We start from the raw sequence: 5,809 nt of genomic DNA, 5'->3' as shown, positions 1-5,809 counted from the left end.
CTGTTTGTTGACTTAGTCTGGCTGTTGGTAGGGTTTCTGAGATTATTTGACAGGTGAAAATTTTGGGATAAATCAAAAATAAAGGGGAGGTTCTGCCGAATTTTCGGCAGAAATCTAAGGAAATTTAAAGAGAAATTGAAGTCAGAAGGGTAAGAAGGTCATTTGTGCCCGACATTTGTCAGGTGTCGGACACGCACAGGACTTGGCTCGAATTCCAAAGTGGAAATTGGGTCGGGTCCTGTCAATTTGGAATCAGAGCATAGGTTTTACTTCCTGTAGACTTCGCACTTTGTGCATCCTCGTTCTCTTCTCAAGTTGGGCCCAAATGGTGGTGGTATCAGTAGGAAAATCAGATAGTTTTCTAAGAGGTTTGTAAAGAGCCGTATCTATCGTACCTAGTAGGCAGGGAAATCCTAACACTCAGTAGACCTTGGAGAAGTTAGCCCAAGCTATAGTCAGCCAGAGATCCATCCGTGAGATGGGTGGATCAAGTAAACAGGAGTAAGAGCTATCCATTGGAATAATAATGGTATCTAGCAGTAAACAAGGATTGAGTTGAAGGAGTATAGCAGGTCATAGGAAATCCTGGTTGTTTCATAGGAGAATAAAGTTTTGGGTAGGATGTGATTAAGAAGTGATGTTAAACTCCTTTGACCCGTACGAAGTAAACATTTTGGGAACAGAATATGATAGTCAACCTTATTCATGAGTCTACAGAAGGTGTGAACACAGGAGATTTGCAGCAGGATAGAGGATAACGGTTGAAACCGAATACAAGAAAAAGGTTTCACGTACTATTTCTAGTAATAAACAATGGGAAGTAAGAGGTAGTATCTGGTCATGATAAAGTTAAAAAGCCTCCATCCCAGGTATTGTAATTAGTTGGTGGTGATGTCTGTCCCAGCCAGATAAGGGTCAGACTATGGGGTGCACTCTGTACACAGTATTGGGAAGGAGATAATCTTACTCAGGAAGAGATCAAGAGAGATACTACAGTGGTGATTACAGTTTTCCAACATCGAACGGCCGCAAGCTTGGAGGCCATCGAATTGGAGCTAGTGGTAGTAGAGAAACCAGCTAGGATGGTAATATTGCAAATGGTTTTAAGGCTGGTGTAGCCAAAAGTATGGAGAGACATAATGAACTACAGTTTCAGAATGAGTTAAGTAAAAAGATGCTGGTTTGAGGATATGCCTTAAGTGACAATTATTGGATTTCCTTGAATTAGATGTTTCCAATAGATGCCTTCCTCGAGACATAGTATGGAGCACCCAAGTACGAAGAAAGAATGCTAAGTAAGGTTTATCGAAATCTGGAAGTGTTGTAATCCAGGATTGACAAGGAGTTAGGCAGATATTGGAAGAAGGATTTTCAAATAAGTATTCTCGATAATTATCACCTGAGGAAGGTGAAATGAGATTTAAGGAAGTCAGGGAGCCAAATCCTAGCTAGATTGGACCCAATAAGATTACAGAACGTGTAGAAAATAAGCAGTCCAGATTTTTGAAGAGAAAGTAATTAGCTTTCAGTGAGATGTGCAGTGTAGTAACCCGAGTAGCCAATGCAGGAGCAGTTCTTCTCCCCTCCTGGAAGGACAGAGATGCAAATTTCGAGGACGAAATTTTTATAAGGGGGTAGATTGTAAGAACCCAAAACAAAATATCAAAAAGAAAGAAAATATCTAAAAAGGTAAGGAAAATATCTTTTAGCGAAATGACCAAATTGCCCTCGCATATTTTAATGGGGGAAAATTTGACTTTTTAATCGGAAAAGAATTTGGGAATTTCGCCTACGCCATTGCGTAGAGCGCGGCGAAAGGAGTTCGTAGACACGGAATAGACCCGAATCGGAGCCGTAACGAAGAAGTTATGGTCTAAAAACCGCGAGGGGCAAAATGGTAATTTGGTCAAAAAGTCAGATATTTATATCACTCTCCCTCCTCTCCCCCGTCAGCTCTCTCTCTCCTCCCGCAGCTGCCCTCGCCCGCGACCTTCCTCCCTTCCCGACGTCGCACCGGCCGCCTCGCTTGGAGTTGATCTCCGAGACCGGTGCCAAACAAACCAGCACACGACGGCCGACGTTTCCTTACCCACCTCCGCCGCTGCCGCGGTCGGAATCGGCCGGAATCTGCCATGGAAGTCGACGGTTCGTCCGAATGCCATCCGAACTTCCAGCCGCTCGATCTCCTCCGTTTCTCAACCAAATCAGTCGAGTGAGGGTAATCAGGTATCAGGAGCCCGACAGAATTTTAAAAGGAGACCTCCGAGGGATCGAAGTAGCTCGGACCATCTGTGAGTGGACCTTCTTTCATAATTCAGATTTCATAAATGAATTGATGTGCTTTTATATGAATTGATGTGCTTTTATATAAAATAGATTTTATAAATGATTTTATATAAATGAGTTTTATAAATGAGTTTATTTGAGTAAGTTTCTTCATTCAGTTTTTGAGTAAGTTTTAATACGATTTTGAATATGATCAGTACAGTAATAATTCTATAAGTCGGTGCTGCTTATTTACCAGTTTCAGAAACAGAGTTTGAGTTTTGAATCAGTTAAGACCGCAGCACGACTTGAGTTTTACAGTTATTATTCAGATATTTCTTTTTAAAAGGACTTTATTTTAAAACCACCTCGTACCCGTTTTTCTTTATGGTGATTACCCAGAATCGGACCGATGTCTACGGACATCCAGTCTGATTATAGTTCAGTCAGTGCACTTGACTTGCCTCACGAATTTCGGGGACGCTCGGACCGTGAGTGCCAGGATTTGCGGCTCGGCAGACTTGGTGTCCCGAGACCTGCCAGGATTGCGGCTCGGCTGACTCTGTGTCCTCGAGACCTGCCAGGATTGCGGATTAGGCTGACTACGGTCCCCTGTATCCTGCCAGAGCGACTCGAGTTGACTTGGTGTCATCGAGGAATCTGCCGGCGGGACAGGCTGATCATAGTCCCCTGATTTCGCCATTTTGCGGCTCGGGTAAGTCTGTGTGACGCCCGAGACCTGCCAGGGAATTGACGGAAATGACAGGGGTACAAACTGGTGGTATTTCAAAGGATTTTGAGTTTCTTTTATTTAACTATGGTTTTCAGCTATTATAAATCAGTTTTTCTGATTTTTCAGATATAGATCCCTTTATATTTGTTCAGTTATGAAAGATCTGAGTACAGAGTTTTTATACGCGTTGGATTTCAGTACTTTAATGAAAGCTTTGAATTCAGTGGTTTGTATGAAACTTTCAAGTTTGAATATGACTGATATAGAATGCCTTGAATTGACTACGCGTGATATAATAAGTAAGAATTCAGTTTTATTTAGCTAAATTTATTTTACCATGGGGGATATTATGTTTATGAGAATTGTTTTGAAGAACATTATTTTTGTTTTGGTCCACTCACATTTTCAACCTGTTTTTCGCCCCCAGGCCGTAGAAGTACGCGGGATCCACCACCGGGCCAATCATAGTTTCCGCGCCAAGGTAAAGTTTTGCAGAATCCTTGCAACCTTGAAAACCCTAGAAAATGCTCTGATATCATGTTGAACATAAGGAATTGAGGTTGGAATCTGTTTGTTGACTTAGTCTGGCTGTTGGTAGGATTTCTGAGACTGTTTGGCAGGTGGAAGACTTTGGGTATGGTCAAAATACAGGGGAGACTCTGCCGAATTTTCGGCAGAAGTCTAAGGAAATTTTAAAGAGAAATTGAAGTAAGAAGGGTAAAAAGGTCTTTTGTGCCCGACCTTCGCCAGGTGTCGGACACGCACAGGACTTGGCTCGAATTCCAAAGTGAAAATTGGGTCGGGTCCTGTCATTAAATTTCATATTAAATTATCATTCAACACATGCATTACCTATAAAGTTCAACTCAACAATTCAAAATCACATCAATTTAATTTGACAAAACAAATATATATATATATATATATATATATATAAAATTCAAATCTTCTTCATCATCATCTTACAAAATTTTGGGGGATGCGACTGAGGGGGAAAACATAAATATATAAACATAAAGTTTCATCTTACAAATTTTCATTGGTTGCAACTTGCACATGGAAACATAAATATATAATAATGTTGTAAAGTCAACAATGTGGATCCCAAAATGGCAAGCCACACTGCCCAATTGATTGAAGAATATTAATGATGTTTGTCTGCCAATTATTTTGTGAAGTGAACAGCCAATGTCTTAGGCCTATAAATAGATACCTCCATCAGGAGAAGAGGGTGCTTAGTGAAGAGGAAGAGAAGGAAGAAAGAAGGTGAGTGAGTGGATAGGAAAGAGAGCGGAGAGAAATTCTCTAAGAGAGAAAATTCAGTGAGCCACACATATTGTAAACACTAAAGTTGTAGCCCTATTATTTTATATAGTGGAAAAGTTACTGCTACTACTCTCCGAGGACGTAGGCATAGCCGAACCTCGTTAAATGCTGTGTCTCATCTACTTTACGTGCAGCTCAAAATTTTACCACATATTCCGTTCATTTTATAACAAATAATACATATATATTTTTATGTTTGTGAAGGGTAGGTTGTGGGGCAATATAGCCAGAGAGCTCCTTTGGCAGCGCCACTGCAATGACGGTCGGACAGAAGCTGGTGGAGTGGAGTGATGCGGCTGCAATTCAAGAAGCCGAAGTCAGAGCCCTATGGTTGACTTGATTTAGTGTCGGGAGAGGGGGATGCGGTTGCGAGAGAGAGAGAGAGAGAGAGAGAGAATTAGGAAGAATTAGGAGAGGGAGGTTAACTTAGGGTTAAATATAAATATTATAATTATATATATTGGCGGACCCATAATTTTTTTAACGGAGGTTCAATATTGATTAAGTATGAAAAATAGTTTTTCGGAATAATCATTTTCTCAAGATAATTTTTGGCTGCTTTTATTCCTTACACATCAAATAAGAAAACTTGATTTTATGAGATTTTAGTATGAAGTATATATTGACTTAATGAGCCATCATTTTTAGCCTAAATCGTATTTTGCATTAAAACCGATTTTTCATATTTTGATTTGGTGGGAATTTAATTTTCTAGTATTTTTATTTGAATCCAAATGGGGGTACTTCCTTATTTACATTGTAAACTTAAGTAAATAGAGTAATATAAAAATAAATAAAAGTAAAAGGACAAAGACATTTACTTAAATGTTGAAAATGGAAATAAAGTAATCTGTACACCAGTTGAGCAAAGGGCAATTTGAAGCACCTACAATGGTTTTTCCGGCGAGGGAAGGTGCAGCTGCACCTCCTTGCGCCTTAATGGATCCCCCACTGTATATATATATTTTTATTTATTTAAATATAAACATATATATATATATATATATATATTTGGATCGGGTTCGGGGACGGGGATGCCAATACCATTCCCGCCCCATATCCGTCGGGGATTTTTTAAGTTCAAGGATCCCCGTAACCGATACCCTTTTTGCCCCAAAATCTTCTCCCGTTAGGGTCGAGGACCCGACAAAGACCTGCCCCCACGGGGATTTCTGTCATCTCAACCTAGGAATAGGTTGTTCGGTTGAAAAAGATTTGTGATGTCATTTTTAAATATTGGAGCTCTACATGTCATTTTAACATCTCGGTTAGAGATACTCTTAATATAATTAATTAATCCCAAAAATAATTAAATTTACACCTTGTTCTTTTAATTTGAAACATTTACCATCATAACAGTTAATATATATTGTAAAGTTTTTTTTTTCAGTTATATGTATAGTGTACTTGAATATAGTCATTGACAACGTGGTATATAACTTGTTACCATGTTATAATATAAATGAATATTTATTGATAACATAC

The sequence above is a fragment of the Prunus dulcis genome, chromosome 8 (genome assembly GCF_902201215.1).
Source record: "Prunus dulcis chromosome 8, ALMONDv2, whole genome shotgun sequence".
NCBI classification, from domain to species: domain Eukaryota; kingdom Viridiplantae; phylum Streptophyta; class Magnoliopsida; order Rosales; family Rosaceae; genus Prunus; species Prunus dulcis.
Note: the sequence above shows the minus strand (reverse complement) of the source record.